Source organism: Elgaria multicarinata, chromosome 18 (genome assembly GCF_023053635.1).
Source record: "Elgaria multicarinata webbii isolate HBS135686 ecotype San Diego chromosome 18, rElgMul1.1.pri, whole genome shotgun sequence".
NCBI lineage: Eukaryota > Metazoa > Chordata > Lepidosauria > Squamata > Anguidae > Elgaria > Elgaria multicarinata.
Window position 1 is genome coordinate 18122453 of NC_086188.1, and position 18374 is coordinate 18140826.

An 18374-nucleotide genomic window follows, 5' to 3' on the forward strand; every position below is an offset into this window, starting at 1 on the left:
CTGCCTCTTGAAGGCCTCTAGTGGGGAGAGCCCACAACCTCCCTAGGTAACTGGTTCCATTGTCGTACTGCTCTAACAGGAAGTTTTTCCTGGTGTCCAGATGGAATCTGGCTTCCTTTAAGGATGCTAGATTCCATGTCTTGCACTCTGGGAGGATCAAGAAGAGATCCTGGCCCTCCTCTGTGTGACAACCTTTTAAGTATTCGAAGAGTGCTCTCATGTCTCCCCTCAATCTTCTCTTCTCCAGGCTAAACATGCCCAGTTCTTTCAGTCTCTCCTCATAGGGCTTTGTTTCCAGACCCCTGATCATCCTGGTTGCCCTCCTCTGAACACGCTCCAACTTGTCTGCGTCCTTCTTGAATTGTGGAGCCCAGAACTGGACGCAATACTCTAGATGAGGCCTAACCAGGGCCGAATAGAGAGGAACCAGTACCTCACACGATTTGGAAGCTATACTTCTATTAATGCAGCCCAAAATAGCATTTGCCTTTCTTGCAGCCATATCGCACTTTTGGCTCATATTCAGCTTGTGATCTACAACAATTCCAAGATCTTTCTCGTTTGTAGTATTGCTGAGCCAAGTGTCCCCCATCTTGTAACTGTGCATTTGGTTTCTATTCCCTAAATGTAGAACTTGGCATTTATCCCTATTAAATTTCATTCTGTTGTTTTCAGCCCAGCACTCCAGCCTATCAAGATCACTTTGAAGGTTGTTTCGTTTTGGCACAATTTGGTACTGCTGCCCATACTGTGGAGGCAGGGGGTGGGGTGGGGGTGGAGGGTCAACACGTACTTTTTTGGAACTCCTCAAACTAGAAGGGCTCCTCTCTCACAATGCTCCCTGCATGTATTCCTGTGGAACTTCACACAGCTGATCCCCTCCGAAGGGTCAACTATCGCGGCAAATTCCACCCATTTCTGCAAAGAAATAAAGTTCTCGGCGGTTCCTGTTTCTTTATTTCTATAAAAAAAAAATCAACTTTTATGGCATGGAGCACAAAAATCCCTCCACTCATTTGCCTGAATTTTGGGCGAAGGAATCCCTTCGTAAGGGACTATTATACCGGCCCGTTTCATCCCGTTCTGATAAATGGGAAAGTTACAGCAGTTGATAGATTTCCGATAATAGTCGATGGGGAGCGTGAAAATTTGGATGTCCGAATCAAGATCTGGATCTGAGTTGAAGCGGGATGGCTTCTGAATTGGTCCGAGCCGAATTGGGATCCAACTTGAATCTTGTGGTCAGCCCACACCCCTAGTAACCCATGTAACTGGCTCCTAGCAAATGCAATTTGAACCAACGAAAGGTTCTGAGTCAACTTCAAGGGCAACTCCACATAGAGAGCATTATAGTAGTCCAGTCTGAAAGTCACCTGTGGCTGCATAACTGAAGCCTCGTTGCTGTTTTCAGCAATGTGTCTAGTAGGGTGAACATATGAAAAGGAGGACAGAGCTCCTGTATCTTTAACAGTTGTATTGAAAAGGGAATTTCAGCAGGTGTCATTTGTATATATGGGGAACCTGGTGAAATTCCCCCTTCATCACAACAGTTAAAGCTGCAGGTGCCCTGCCCTCTTTTGTATCTGGTCACTCTAGTATGGCTCCTGCACTTTAACTGTGGTGATGAATCATAGAATCAGAATAGCAGAGTTGGAAGGGGCCTACAAGGCCATCGAGTCCAACCCCCTGCTCATTGCAGGAATCCACCCTAAAGCATCCCTGACAGATGCTTGTCCAGCTGCCTCTTGAATGACTCTAGTGTGGGAGAGCCCACCACCTCCCTAGGTAACTGATTCCATTGTCGTACTGCTCTAACAGTCAGGAAGTTTTTCCTGATGTCCAGCCGGAATCTGGCTTCCTGTAACTTGAGCCCGTTATTCCGTGTCCTGCACTCTGGGAGGATTGAGAAGAGATCCTGGCCCTCCTCTGTGTGACAACCTTTTAAGTATTTGAAGAGTGCTCTCATGTCTCCCCTCAATCTTCTCTTCTCTAGGCTAAACATGCCCAGTTCTTTCAGTCTCTCTTCATAGGGCTTTGTTTCCAGACCCCTGATCATCCTGGTTGCCCTCCTCTGAACACGCTCCAGCTTGTCTGCGTCCTTCTTGAATTGTGGAGCCCAGAACTGGACGCAATACTCTAGATGAGGCCTAACCAGGGCCAAATAGAGAGGAACCAGTACCTCACGCGATTTGGAAGCTATACTTCTATTAATGCAGCCCAAAATAGCATTTACCTTTCTTGCAGCCACATCGCACTGTTGCTCATATTCAGCTTGTGATCTACAACAATTCCGAGATCCTTCTCATTTGTAGTATTGCTGAGCCAAGTATCCCCCATCTTGCCTTTGGTTTCTATTTCCTAAATGTAGAACTTGGCATTTATTTTCAACAGGTTCTCCATATATTCAAATGACACCTGCTGAAATTCCCTTTTCTATTCAACTGCTAAAGATACAGGAGCCCGCTCCTCCTTTTCATAGGGTCACCCTATATCTAGTGTAGTTTCTTGTTCCACTCTAAAACCACCAATGGAGGGAGAAAAGACGGCTGGCACTTCCAACGGGCTTATCAGAAAAAGTAATAAGATGGGGAAACAGGCTGCCAACAACAGATTTAGAAAAAAAAAAGTGTTTTTTTTCCTGGAACTGCTGTGGATGATGTGTGTCTGTAGGACATAAACCATTAAAAGGCACAAGGATGAAGTTACAGGTGGACCTTTTGCACTCGTCAAAATTGCAGGCGGCTGAGTTGTGAACGTAGCCTTCTCGCTCACGGTTACCTGTAGGAAGCCATAAATTACTGGCTCTTTACAGCCTCGTATTCCCCCCCCCCCCGGTGCTGCCGAGTACGGAACCGTAATGATACAATGCATCATGGAGGTGCCAGCTGTTACAGGCGAACTTGTTGAAAACCTCCATCGCAAAGGAGCTGGCAATTGGCCGGGCAAAGTTCGGACAGCGTGAGCACAGGCAGAGTATCAAATCAACGCCGTGGCCTTTTAATCAGAGATGTCTGGACTGGGGTCAGGAGTGTTTGCTGTCCAGAGACGGCTTGCTGGTTCATGACCCTGGGCTAGCGCTTCCGATGGCTTCCAGCTCTTCGTGCACATGGTAAAATGCAGTCCATGTCACCCCACCCTACTAACTCCGTTTTCCAGATTGGCGGTTCCTGGGACAGTTGTTGTGGAACTGTGGACGGTGTTAATCTGGTACTAAATAGGTTAAATTATTTGGCTAACAAAAGACTGAAGAGGTGATTTCAAACTCAAGATGGCTCATTTAATCTGGGATGATTTAATTAAATGATCTGAATGAGCATTTTGAGAATCATAGAATAGCAGAGTTGGAAGGGGCCTACAAGGCCATTGAGTCCAACCCCTTGCTCAATGCAGGAATCCACCCTAAAGCATCCCTGACAGATGGTTGTCCAGCTGTCTCTTGAAGGCCTCTAGGGTGGGAGAGCCCACAACCTCCCTAGGTAACAGATTCCATTGCCGTACTGCTCTAATAGTCAGGAAGTTTTTCCTGATGTCCAGCCGGAATCTGGCTGGACAGATATCCTGATGTCCAGCTGGAATCTCTCCATGTGGTGCAGGTACCAAAAAGGCCATAAAAATGCAAATGGAACAAATATCATATCATAGAAACATAGATTAGTAGAGTTGGAAGGGGCCTACAAGGCCATTGAGTCCAACCCCCTGCTCAATGCAGGAATCCACCTGAAAGCATCCCTGACAGGTCCAGCTACCTCTTGAATGCCTCTAGTGTGGGAGAGCCCACAGCCTCCCCAGGCAACCGGTTCCATTGTCATACTGCTCTAACAGTCAGGACATTTTTCCTGATGTCCAGCCGGAATTTGGCTTCCTGTAACTTCAGCCCGTTATTCCGTGTCCTGCACTCTGGGAGGATCGAGAAGAGATCCTGGCCCTCCTCTGTGTGACAACCTTTTAAGTATTTGAAGAGTGGTAAGTATTTAAGCATTTGAAGACCCACAAGAAGAAGGCCTTCTAAAGACCGGGACTCATGTTTAAGAAGATCCTTTGCTTATATACCAGACCATGAAATTTTGATTCTGTGTTAATTAATGTTATGGCATTATAATCCCTCCGACTGTAATGGTCATATAACCACTGTCAAGCTGGAGGCAGGGATCCGCCACCCCACCTCCCACCCAATCTGCCCGCCCACCTCTGATCCAGAGAGTCCCCACGAGGGACTCCCTGTATTGAGCAGGGGGTTGGAGTTGATGGCTTTGTAGGCCCCTTCCAACTCTGCTATTCTATGAATCTATGACTTGTATCTGTGCTGATGCGCTCTCTCTACCCCCCAATCTTTCATCATTTTTTGCAGAGCGGCAGCTTTTGAGAAACTTCCTTCAGCAAATGTGCGTGTCATTTACCATGTCTGATCTGTACTTAATCCTCTCCTGAAGTGGGCTTGAGGTGTGGGAGTACAAATGCCTTAATCCATATCTGTTATCATAGCAAGAGGAAATTGGAGACAGGTAAAGCAAGCCAGACGTGATAAATTAAAATAATAATAAATGCAGACACCTTGCAAGAGCATATATTGATCAGACGCAGGCCTCTGGAGCATGGCAAATATTGGACCCACGCTACTAAAGTCAAAGAAATGAGATCCTGGAGGCACCATCAGAAGAGAAGAAGAGCCCTGGTGGATCTCCATCTAGTCCACCAATCGGTTCCACACAGTGGCCAACTGGGAGGGAACGTTTTTTTGACCTGAGGGCCAGATTGGCTCTGGGCAAGTGTGTTGGGGACTACATGCTATAAGTGGGCCCAGCCATAGCCTAAGGGGACAGGATCCTCCAGCCTGCTGGGATGCAGTGTACAGAATTCTGTACGGTTGTGGTCACCGAACCTAAAAAAGGATATTGACGAGTTGAAAAAGGTGCAGATAAGGGCAACCAAAATGATGAAAGGACCAGAGCAACCCCCCTAGGAAAGGTTACTACAATGTCTGGGTTTTTTAGATTAGAAAAACGAGTAAGGAGAGAGTTGATAGAAGTGCACAAAATGATGCTTGGTGTGGAGAATGTGGGTAGGGAGACATTTTTCTTCTTTTCTCGTAATAGTAGAACCCAGTGGGATCATCCCACGAAGCTGATGGGTGGGAGATTCAGGACAGATCAAAGGAAGGACTTCTTCACCCAGAGCAGAGTTGAACTATGGAATTTGCTTCCACAAGATGTCGTGATGGCCTCCAGTTTGGATGGCTTTAAAAGGGGGTTGGATAAATTGCTGGAGGAGAAGGCTATCAATGGCTACTAGCCCTGATGGCTATGTGCTACCTCCAGTATCAGAGGCAGTAAGCCTGTATACACCAGTTTCCGGGGAACATGGGCAGGAGGGTGGGTTGTCATTCCATCATGGGTTATTGTTGAAATGTGGGTTATTGTGTTGTTTGAACTGAGCCATGCTAACAAACCATGGCTTGTAAACTATGAACAACCCACAGTTCACAACCCAACAAACAAACCATGGTTCTCATTCATGGGCTGTTTGGGGTTAATAAACCATGGTTTGTTAGTGTGGATGAATTCAGACAATGCAATAACCCACATTTCAACAATAACCCATGGGTTAACAACAACCTATGCTGGAGTGTGGATTATTGTGTTTTCTGAACCCAGTCAGTCTCTTCCACTGTCCAACAGCTGTTACCACTAGGATATTTCTCCTGATATCAATCCAAAATCTGCTTTCCCGACATTTCCACCCAGCGTTTCTAGTCCTGCCCTCTGGAGCAAGAGAAAACAAGCCTGTTCCATCTTCCACATGACAGCCCTTCAGATATTAGAAGACGGAATCTGAACGGCTGTCGTGCAAAAGACGGAGCAGCCTCTGTTCCCAATTAAACAGGCTCTTCTGTGTGATCCTAGGCATAGAAATGAAATTATACAGAGTGGATGGGTGGGGTGTGTGGGGGAATGGGAGGACAAGGTGACAAGCGATGTCAGCGCTTGGGGGATGTGCTAACGACTCTTGGAGTTTACCCTATTCTTATTTATTATTTTAATCTGTTTCCCATTAAAAATGCATCGCTTGGGGACCTAAGGGAGGACCATCCATTAGGCAAGTGCGGGGTGGGAGCGCCGGCCGAGAGCACGTGCAGACGTGGTGTTGAGAAGGTATTTTACATAAACCAGGCATTATGTTCGGAAGTGGCTTGTTTCACAGTCTTTTTTGCAGAGCTGGAGTTATCGCTGAGCCTGACGTTATGCCGAGGACACAGGCGGGTGTTCTCTGATGTTGGTTACACTGGAGTAATCGCACTAGTTCCAACAGACCACCTCCTAGTCCAGTTAGAACCCAATGTTGAAGCCATAACTCAGCATTTAAGTGAATTGAGTAAAACATATATGATGGTGTGTGTGTGTGTGGTGGTGGTGAGTAGAACTTCAGGTCTGGGGTCCTGATCTGCCCCCGCCTCCTGGGATTCCCCAGACGGCCATGCCGCCTTCCCCTGTCCCCACTCCGTTCCTCCATAACCAGGTTGTTTGGTGGGTTCCCAGCTGGACAAAAAAAGGTTGAAATGTCTCCCTTAAGGCTTAGTTACTGCTAGGAAGAGCTATAAGCTGAAATAGGCCAAACTCCTCTTTGGAGTTTTGGCCACACACCCTTTTGACTTTAGCTCCTCCCACCACTGGGATGTGGCCGGCCACCAAGAGCTTCTCCAAAATGGAATTTGGCCCTTGGGCTGGAAGACGCTCACCGGATCTTTTATTTTATTTTATTTTGTTTAAGTATGGCTTTAATATGCTTTGGAGCTGTGGGATAGAATTGCTTCTCCAGTTAGAGCAGTACAGCATGGGAACATAAGTTTTCCTCTAAATGTTTGGGTAGGTTTGGGTCCGCGCCAGGTCAAGACTTTTCTCTTCCCCCAGGCATTTAACAGCATATGCTGAGTTTTTTTTAACTGACCCCAGAATAGTTGTTTTTAAATGGATATTGTCTGTTTTTGTTTGAATTTTATGCTTTTTATGGTTTTACATTTTGTATATTTGTTTTTAATGTTCACTGTTTTTAACTTTTGTAAACTGCCCAGAGAGCTTCGGCTATGGGGCGGTATATAAATGTAATTAATCATAATCATAATAATAGGTTAATGGCCTGCCCTGATCTTCACTAGAAGCCCACAAGCAGACCAATAGTTTCAGCACCATGGAAAGCTCCAAGGAAGCAACTTGCTCTAACGATAGCTGGGACTTGACTGAAGCCTTTTAGGTGCCTCCTGGTCCAGAATGCCTCTCCTAGGCTCCGCCCCTTCCTTGACAAGTGGAAGTCCTTAAAGGGACAGGCCTCTGGGTCAACACCTAACATTCCTCCTCCTTCTCTTGGAAACTTCCCCATATTCATTTCCTGTTCCAAGGAGCTGACATGAGGATGCTGATCCCCAGGTATGGAGGGGGTTGCGGGTGCAGCTTCTGATGTTATGGACTCCAGAGGTCCCTGGCTCAATGGCTTTGGCTCAGGCCCAGTCATGAGTTGATTTCCTGCACTTCAGTTTTGGTGCTGCTGGTCCGGTGGAAGTTGTTGGCCCTTCCTCGTCTGAATTGGAAACCAAGCTGCTACTGAGGGTAGGCATACTGACATCTAACAACCAAAGATGCATCTTCTGTGGGCATTGATGTTACATAAGTGTTCAGAGGAGGGCAACCAGGATGATCAGGGGTCTGGAAACAAAGCCCTATGACGAGAGACTGAAGGAACTGGGCATGTTTAGCCTAGAGAAGAGAAGATTGAGGGGAGACATGATAGCACTCTTCAAATACTTAAAAGGTTGTCATAAAGAGGAGGGCCAGGATCTCTTCTCGATCCTCCCAGAGTGCAGGACACGAAATAATGGGCTCAAGTTAAAGGAAGCCAGATTCCGGCAGGACATCAGGAAAAATGTCCTGACTGTTAGAGCAGTACGACAATGGAATCAGTTACCTAGGGAGGTTGTGGGCTCTCCTACACCAGAGGCCTTCAAGAGGCAGCTGGACAACCATCTGCCAGGGATGCTTTAGGGTGGATTCCTGCATTAAGCAGGGAGTTGGACTCGATGGCCTTGTAGGCCCCTTCCAACTCTACTCTTCCATGATTCTATGAAGAGGGTTTTGATGGCTGTTGGCTACTAGTGCCTGCATATATTCCCACCGTGTTTGGATGGGACCTGGAGGGAAACAACTACATTTTGTCGAATCAGACTTCTGTGGAACGCACAAGAGCAAAGGCAGCAAAAAATAAAATAATTGGGGGGGGGGCACATTTCTCAGGAGAGGTTTTGCATTCATTGATATAAATAAATGGCAGTGTCATGCTCCTGCTGGAGGAATCCTCCTCTAAGGAGGAGCTAGAGCTCCCAGAGATGGCTAAAACCAAGGAGTCACCCATGGCAGGAGACTTCGTGGAGCCTGGAGCCTTAGGGAAGATGACCATGGTTATGTCCCCACAGGAGGAGGGGAGTTCTACCTTTTAGCCCCCAAGAGCATTGCCCTTTAAGAGATAGGCTAGTAGGGGTCCTTTAAGGAGAAGTGCTTGGATACAAAGAAGGATTCATCAAGAGGAAGGGACTCCTTGGGAGCAAGTCTTGTAATAATCTGCAGCTGAGCCATGAGTGGAACTCAGGAAGCTCTAGGAATATAAGCCTGCAGTATCAGTCTAGTCATTCCTGGAAACAGCATCTTCTGCTAGCTCCAGTGGTTTCTGCCTCTAGCCTTGCTCTGTGAATGAACCTTTGTGTTACTGACCTTGGCCTTTTGCTTGACTCTGCTTCTTGGGCTGCATATTGTATCTGGCTATTTATCTGTGCCTTGACCTTGACTGCTCTTCCAGGTTATTTGAAAGAACGTATTCTCCCTTATGAGCCTGCCCGTGCTTTGAGATCTTCTGGAGAAGCCCTTCTTTCAGTCCCACCATCTTCACAGGCGTGCTTGGTGGGAACATGGGAGAGGGCCTTCTCGGTGGCTGCTCCAGTGCTCTGGAACTCTCTTCCTGGGGAAGCTAGGCTGGCTCCCTCCTTGATGGGCTTTCGGAAGCAGGCTAAAACTTCTTTGTTCCAGCAGGCCATTGGAGAATAATCTGGCCCTCCATCTATGTTAATGTCTTATAATTTTGTTGTGTATTTTAAATGTTTTTTTTTGTTTTGTTTTTCCCCAATATATGTTTTAAACTTTGTAAGGCTGCCTTGAGGCCCAGCATTGGGCAAAAGGCGGGAGACAAATAAATATACTACTACTACTACTACTACTACTACTACTAATAATAATACTCTTCAGACCTCTCTTTTGGAACTGCTCCCTCTTGCATGGTAAAGCCGTGCCTTTGGTCATTGCCGGATTCTTGAATTGCTTTTGGATTGCTCTTTAGTTCAACCTAACACTGAGCCTAATCCAGCCATAGCAGGGCAGGCTGACATTCTCTGAGGGAGAGATGGGGTAGCAGGGCCCACTCCATTGGCTCAGCTGAGTGACCAGAGCCATTTGGCCCCTCCTCTCCCCTGTGGAGTAGCGGAGGTAGGGTTCACAGGGATGCTGAAACCATCTGCCACCCCACCCCCCAGACTTCCCTGTTCCCGCTGAGCTTAGCTGTAATGCTCACACTTTCACCAATAACAGTATCTTGTTCTTTGTTGTGATGGAGAGTATTTTGGCAGTGGCTTGGTCCTAAATGGACAATTAATACTCATTATTGGATACAATAGGTTGGATACATTAGCACATGCATGCACATGGGGTCCTGCAAATGTATCCCCCCACCACTAGGAATGTACAGATTTTGTAATTCAGTTCTGTCTGTGTTATCATGGATTGTTGGGCATCTTTTCTTCCATCATCTGCTCGTTGGAGGAATTGCATCTCTAAAACCAGAATTTTGTTATACCTGTTCTGATGAACACTTGCTCAGGTGTGCTAATATGCAGTAGCAAATGTGCATTAGTGCTGATGTAAATGGGTGCAAATCCCCCCCAAAAGTGAAAAAAGTGGACTGTGGAATCTGCATGATTTGGAAAAAGCCAGTTGGCTGCAGATTGCGCAGGTCGGATTCATGGCAAACTGCCATCTTGGCCCTGTGGGGAAGAAGGAGGACCGAGGGGACAGGAGCAGGCAGAAGTAACATCGGGGCCTGCTCCTGCTGGACTCTCTCTCTCTCTCTTTCTCTCTCCTCCCTCCCTCCCTCCTTGACTCCTTTTCCTTGTGTGTCATGTCTTTATTAGATTGTAAGCCTGAGGGCAGGGACTGTCTTTTTTGCTAAGTGTAAGCCGCTCCGAGAGCCTTTTTTGGCTGAGGAGCGGGGTATAAGTATGATAAATAAATAAATAAAATAAATAAATAGAAAACTGAAATTATTTGAATCCGTTGTGAATTTGAGATCAGGATACTTGAGAGAGCGCCTGCTCCCCTACCAACCTGCCCGGTCACTGAGGTCATCCGAGGGTCTGCTCCTGGTGGTCCCACATAGACCCATCCTCCAATTGGAGTCCACCAGGGGAAGAGCCTTCATTGTGGTGGCCCCCCTCCTGTGGAACTCCCTGCCTCTGGAGGTCAGGCAGGCACCAACTTTGTACTCCTTTTGGCCCCTCCTGAAAACACCTTTATTCCAGGAAGCCTTTTCTTAACGTCCAGCCACGAGTCACTGTATTTGCTTCCTTTAAAATCTGTTTTAAGTGTTTTATTGTTTTTATTTTCATTTTATCTTTCATTTGATCTTTATATGTTTCTGATGGTTTTTTAAAATTTTGTATACTTTTTAACATTTACTGTTTTTAACTGTTGTAAACTGCCCAGAGAGCTTCGGCTGTGGGGCGGTATATAAATGTAATAAATAAATAAATAAATAAATAAATAAATAAAATACACCGCTCTGAATTTTTCAATGGGGAGCGGCATATAAATATTGTAAATAAATAAATAATAAATAATTTCTCCACCATCCCTTCCACCCCACAAGTCTACACACAACCTGCCCATCACTTTGACGGGTGTTTTACAGAAGACTATTACCATCACCATGTAAAATTACAGTTAATAATGTGCAGCTGTCTGAATGGTCTAATATATATATTTTAAAAGAAAGAAACAACCCAGAGCTTTGTATTTAGAAATAAGCGGTGTGATTTATTCCTTTTATTATAAATGGTGTTGAGCAATTCCCTCTGCCAGCTGTAGAAACAGAACGTCTTGCTCTGTCAAGAACATTTTAAGCAGAAATTATATATATATATATATATATATATATATATATTCCTCTTCTTTTCTAAACAAATAAAACCCCTGAGGCTTACATTTTGAATGAATCCTGGGAATGTACCTATTATTCGAAATACCTCGACATCTTGGAGAATTGCTTCAGCGGTGTTTTGTCACAATGTCTGAGGTCTCATTTCAGAGCTAGTGGGGCAGCAGAGAGGAAGGAAAGATGGATGGGTATTGCTGAATATTGTTGAGCAGTAGGGCCTAATGGGAGGTCCATTGTGATCTAGAGCAGGGCTGTGCAGAAGGTAGATGTTTTGGACTTAAGAATGTTAGAGCCATACTGGATCAGACCAAGTCCAGTCTGTTCACACAGCGGCCAAGCAGCTGTTGACCAGGAACCCACAAACAGGACAGCAGTGCAACAGCACCCTCCCGCCCATGTTCCCCAGCAACTAGTGTACATAGGTGTACTGCCTCGAATACTGGAAGTAACATATAGCTTTCAGTGCCTTATCCTCCATGATTTTGCCCAATCTTCTTTTACAGCCATCCTGATTGGTGGCCATCATTACATCTTGTGGCAGTGAATTCCATAGTTTAACTAGGAGTCCTTCTTTTGAACTGCCCTGAATCTCCCACCAATCAGCTTCATGGGATGACCCCATTGGGTTCTGGTATTAGGAGAGAGAGCAAAATGTCTCCCTATCTACTTCCTTCACACAGGGCAGAATTTTCTACAGCTCTATCATGCCTCCTCTTATTCGCCTTTATTCTAAACTAAATAATCCCAGCTGTTGTAACCTTCCCTCCTGGGGGAGTTGCTCCAGGCCCCTTGATCATTTTAGCTGCCCTTTTCTGCCCTTTTTTCAACTCCACACTATCTTTTGTCGACATTTTCAACAAGCTACGGTCCTCCTCCAAGTGCCTACTCCGAGGGCAGCTCGGAGGATGGCAACAAGGGAGAGGGCCTTTTCAGTGTTGGCCCCTCAATTCTGGAATGATCTCCCTGACAAGGCTCACCTTGCACCAACACTGTTGTCTTTTCGGTGCCAGGTCAAGACTTTTCTCTTCTCCCAGGCATTTAACAACGCTAAGTTTGTTTGTTTTTTAACGGACCCCAGAACTGTTGTTTTTCAATGGATACCATTGTTTTTATACTGTTTTTATGTTTTTGGTTTTAAATTTTGTATACTTTTTAATGTTCACTGTTTTTAACTTTTGTAAGCCACCCAGAGAGCTTCGGCTATGGGGCGGTATATAAATGTAATAAATAAATAAATAAATGAATGAATAAAGCTGTCCAATGCAACTCCAAGATCACTTTCTTGGTCACTCACTGCTTGACTCCCAGAAGCCCCTGCCAGCCTGGCCAATGGTCGAGAATGCTGGGGGTTGAAGTCTGAAACATCTGGAGATCTTTCTGCTCACCTCTGGTCTAGGCCAGACCTCCTCAACTTGGTGGTGTCCAGATGCCTTGGGCAGCATCTCCCATCATTCCAGTTGCACTCCAACACATCTAGATGGGCTGGACTGCTGGGGAAAGCCAGACTAGACAAAAGATGGCCAACGTCTGTGGAGTTGGCTCTCTCTTCTCCAGATAGTGGGCATGTGACTCGGCTGCAGCAGCGCATGTCCTTATGACGAGTCAAGCTCCATACGAAAGGCAGTGCAATCGAGCAGGAAGGGCTCCCCAGTTCCGGCACCCCGGGACGGTCAGACACCATGCAGAGTGCAAAGTGCAAAACCCAAATGGGGAGATGCATCATTGAAGTGTGGGGTTTCTGTGCATGGAACGTTTTGCAAAGTTTTCTGTTTTCCTCACCGGAGAAACTACAGGCAAACGGTTTACTACGTTTCACAATTAAAATTCAATCAAGTTCTTGAGGGCCGTATAAAATACCTTTAGGAACCAAACCCCTTGGCCGCCAGCTGGCCACTCCAGGTCTAGTGGGTAGTATTGGGTGTATCAAGAATCATAGAATAGTAGAGTTGGAAGGGGCCTCTAAGGCCATCGAGTCCAACCGTCTTCTAAATGCAGGAATCCACCTTAAAGGGATGTTAGAGCAGTACGACAAAGGAACCAGTTACCTAGGGAAGTGGTGGGCTCTCCCACACTAGAGGCATTCAAGAGGCAGCTGGACAACCATCTGTCAGGGATGCTTTAGGGTGGATTCCTGCATCGAGCAGGGGGTTGGACTCGATGGCCTTACAGGTCCCTTCGAACTCTACTATTCTATGATAAAGCATACCTGACAGATGGCTGTCCAGCTACCTCTTGAATGCCTCTTGTGTGGGAGAGCCCACCACCTCCCTAGGTAACCGGTTCCATTGTCGTACCACTCTAACAGTGTTTTTTTTCCTGATGTCCAGCTGGATTCTGGCTTCCTGTCACTGGAGCCCATTATTCCATGTCCCGCACTCTGGGAGGATCGAGAAGAGATCCTGGCCCTCCTCTGTGCATCAACCTTCCAAGTATTTGAAGAGTGCTCTCATGTCTCCCCCAATCTTCTCTTCTCCAGGCTAAACGTGCCCCGTTCTTCCTATCTCTCCTCATAGGGCTTTGTTTCCAGACCCCTGATCATCCTCGTCGACCTAAAATGAAGTGATCCCTTTACTGTTTTTCTTTCTTTTTAAACTTCAACTTTAAAGCAGTTGCAGAGCGGACGGATGCTTAACTGCCACCTCTGCCATTTTCTCAATCTAAATTTGCACCCACCTCCCATCCATGAAGCTGCTATTAGCCACGCTGTGGGGGGAAAAGAAGATGGGCGCAAGAAAGGATACCTGCCATTTCCTCTCAGCAAGATTAAAAGCAGCTTGTGTGTGTGTTCAGGGCTGGCTCCAGGTTTGCAGGGCCCTAGAGCAAGACACCCCCCGCCCCATGGCCCTCAGTGAGTCTACCGTCTCACTGCCATTGTCAGCAGCTACGATTGCTCCTCCTCCTCCTCCTCCTCCTCCTCCTCCTCTTCTTCATCCTGGCTACCGCTTGCTTGCTTGGCAGGCAGAGAGAACCAGGGCACAAGTAGGCCACAGCGTCTCCTCCTTGTCACCACCACTGTTGTCTGGGTCAGAGCGAGTGGCAGGTGGACAAGTGGCCTGCAATGGTGAAGAGGATGTGCACGTGGCCTGCAATGGTGAAGGGGATGTGCACGTGGCCTGCAATGGTGAAGAAGATGTGCACGTGGCCTGCAATGGTGAAGAGGATGTGCACGTGGCCTGCAATGGTGAAGAGGATGAGCATGTGGCCTGCAATGGTGAAGAGGATGAGCATGTGGCCTGCAATAATAATAATAATAATTATTATTATTATTATTATTATTATTATTATTATTATTATTATTATTTATTTATATAGCACCATCAATGTACATGGTGCTGTACAGAGTAAAACAATAAATAGCAAGACCCTGCCGCATAGGCATATATTCTAATAAAATCATAATAAAACAATAAGGAGGGGAAGAGAATGCACCAAACAGGCAGTATAAAAGTCGTGGCCTGCAATGGTGAAGAGGATGAGCACGTGGCACGCAATGGTGAAGAGAATGTGCACGTGGCCTGCAATGGTGAAGAGGATGAGCACATGGCCTGCAATGGTGAAGAGGATGTGCATGTGGCCTGCAATGGTGGAGAGGATGTGCACGTGGCCTGCAATGGTGGAGAGGATGTGCAGCTCCCAGAGGTGCTTGTCAGTCGTCCTCTGCTGGGATGTGGGCCTTCGGCACGTGCCTACCCCTGACGATACCACAAATGCAGAAACAGGCATTTTTACAGGGAGTTGTTATGCACTTAAACCATTCGTGGCCCAGATCTGTGGAATGCAAATCTATGTAAGTTCTGCAAATGCGGTCTTATATCTATATGCAAATTTAGAAATAATGACTAGGATTTATTTAAATTCAACAGGAGACAAAGAATGCCGGTTAAACCCTCATCCAAGTCATCTCAAATAACATAAAACCTTCCGTTAATTTGTACCCTGTCCCAGTTCATCCCAAACCAATGGAAGAAAGCCACACACATCCCAAAGTGTAATTGCCTTCCATTGGTACCCATGGGCACTCGGGGCTCTTATCGGTGGGCCCTGCTTGCGTGGGGCACCTCGGCGGGTGCCCAGACATACCTACTGTTAATGTCGCCCTTGTCTGAGTAGGAGTGTGTTGCAAGATCCAGAAACCAGCATTGGGGAAAGGATTAGCGCCCCCTCCCCCCAGGACTGTGGCACCGACCAAAACCAGAATGCCTTCTGGTTTGTTTGTTTGTCTTAAAAGCCATTCAGACATCTACTCAAATACAGAATCATAGACCCTGTTCAGACAACACGCTAAGCCACAGTGGTTAAGCATCCTGAGCGAAACATTGACTTAACGCATTGTGTGAACTCTTTCTAACTATGGTGGCTACATAACCACGGTTGCTGCAAAAGGGTTAGCAGCTTACCCATGGTTTTTTAGTGTGTTGTCTGAACAGGCCCATAGAATTGTAGAGTTGGAAGGGGCCTATAAGGCCACTGAGTCTAAACCTGTACTTAATGCATCTTGCATTTCATTTTTGGATCTGTTTGGGGCCCTTAAATCCCAATTTTTATGAATTTGCTATCTTGGCCTAATTTAGGGAAACCGTTTGGACGGAGGCAGCAACAGCAAGGTGAGGGTTGGGAAGAGAAATACCCAAGCATGGGTTAATCGTTCCATTTCATGTGTCCCTCGTTCTCTTTTTTCCTCCAGTCTTAATTTCGGTTCATCCCGGATTTTCAGTATTTTTCTTTTTAAGTTTGCATGACAATTCGTAAGCATTTTTGTGTACATTTCTCCTGATATGTGCATTTTTCTACACAATTCAAAAAAATTTTTTTTTACTAATATACAAATTTTTGTATCTGCTTCCCCTTAATACACATATTATTTGCATGCATTTTTAGATTGGAAAGCTCAGTTACAATATCCGGAGAAGCACGAAATTGGATGGAGCACTGAGTTTTGGTTCACGAATTGACTCAAACGCGCAAAATTAAGTAAGTTCGCATTGAAATGTGAAGTGGACAAATTTCTCCCCATCCCTAACCAGGAAGCTTCTGCTCTGAATCTCTGGAAAAAGAAAAGGTTTTTTTTAAAAAAGCCTTCGCCAACTTGGTATTCTCCAGATGTGCTCTCCAGCTATGCCGGCTACGGGATCCTGGGAATTGTAGTCCAATGCAACTGGAGGGCACCAGGTTGGGGAAGGCTGGGCTGAAGAAATACTTGTGTGTATTATCATAGAATCATAGAATAGCAGAGTTGGAAGGGGCCTACAAGGCCATCGAGTCTAACCCCCTGCTCAGTGCAGGAATCCACCCTAAAGCATCCCTGACAGATGGTTGTCCGGCTGCCTCTTTCTTGAAGGCCTCTGGTGTGGGAGCGCCCACAACCTCCCTAGGTCACTGGTTCCATTGTCGTACTGCTCTAACAGTCAGGAAGTTTTTCCTGATGTCCAGCTGGAATCTGGCTTCCCTTAACTTGAGCCCGTTATTCCGTGTCCTGCACTCTGGGAGGATCGAGAAGAGATCCTGGCCTTCCTCTGTGTGACAACCTTTCAAGTATTTGAAGAGTGCTATCATGTCTCCCCTCAATCTTCTCTGCTCCAGGCTAAACATGCCCAGTTGTTTCAATCTCTCTTCATAGGGTGTAGTCAGTTGTACACAGGGAAAAGATTGTACCTTTTTGATGAGAACATTTCTACATCCGTTGGTAACCATCTCTCATGTTTACGTGTTAAACAGGAAGTGGAAAAGCGCTAGAGAGACTTCAGGAACGTGGTCTGATCAGCATCTTTTTCTTTTTTAAGTTTAAGAATTGACTTGTGGCAGGGAAAAAAAATACATTCATGGAAAGAAAGCGTGGAAAGGGTGACAGTTCGTTTGATCTAGCCACAGTATAACAAGAACTGACAGCTTGCAAGTTAAAAGTTGGACAAATTCAAATTAGAAATAAGGCACAATATATGTATAGATATAGATATAGATATATTTCTTAAAACAGGGAAATGGTTCACTGTTGAGACAGGCTGTCCAGGAAAAGGGTTCGAGTTCTCCATCGCTCAGAAGACTCCGCTTCAAGACAGTAGGGTTATAAAAGAGACGTACTACCCTAGCCGGATAACATTATACTGGGCTCAGTGGAAAGGAATTAGTACCATCAAGATGGCGGAGTGACGATTTCACGGGTGCCCTCTGACTTTTTATATACAGTTATGGTGACACTGTGAGTAGATGGTTCAGGGCACCAAGGAGGTGGAGTCTCTTACATCTCCTGGACCATTCTGCCCCAGCGGCCCGACAGGAGAAATCCCTCCATGCCGGGTGTGGCCTGCCATGGAATGTCTACATGCAGCGATCATGAGAACAGCCACGGGAGCCGCACCCACGGCAATCCAACGTTTTGCTGGTGCCTTCCATCCGAACCATCCCCAGATCCACGTAATGCAGGCTCTAGTAAGACCCCCCCTCCCCAGATTGGGGACGGGGGGGTGGGGAGAGAGGGGGGGAAAGTGCATAGATGCTGGAAAGAGCCTGCAAAGGGGGAGTCGGACGCCGCTGCAAACAGCGAGTGATTGGTGTCCAGCCCTTGTGTTGATGTTCATGCAACGCCCGAATCTTGGATAGAAAATCCCGACGCATGTGTATTGCTTAACTGATTATTCGGTTTATCATAAATATATATATATTATATATATAATATTTTTATATATATTTCATAGGATTCTAATATCCGATTATAAAAGTACACAGTATTGCATCATTCAGATTGGGAGGGGGGAGAGGAGGGGGGGAGAAGGTACTCCATGCACTTTTACATGCTTTTAAAGTTTAGTTTAAAAGTTCCACCATGCGGGTCCCAGTGACTCCCTTAGCTGGGTGGAGCTGGGCCCACCCTGGGGAAACCATTGCCCTCTGTCGAGAAGCCAGCTGCTTCTCCAGTCAGCAGGGTGGGCAGGGGAGCCCCTCAGAGACCGGAGGAAAGGAAGGTGAGTTTATGTGTGTGTGCAGGAGATTTACTGTGGAGGAATTACAATTCCCCACCCCCAGCCCTGGCCGTCGTGGCTATAGGTATTTATAGATATGGAAAGTTTGTTTTCTCCATTTGTTCTTCAAGGAAGTCCATCTGTCCATTCATCCATCTTTCCGCCCGTCCGTCCGCC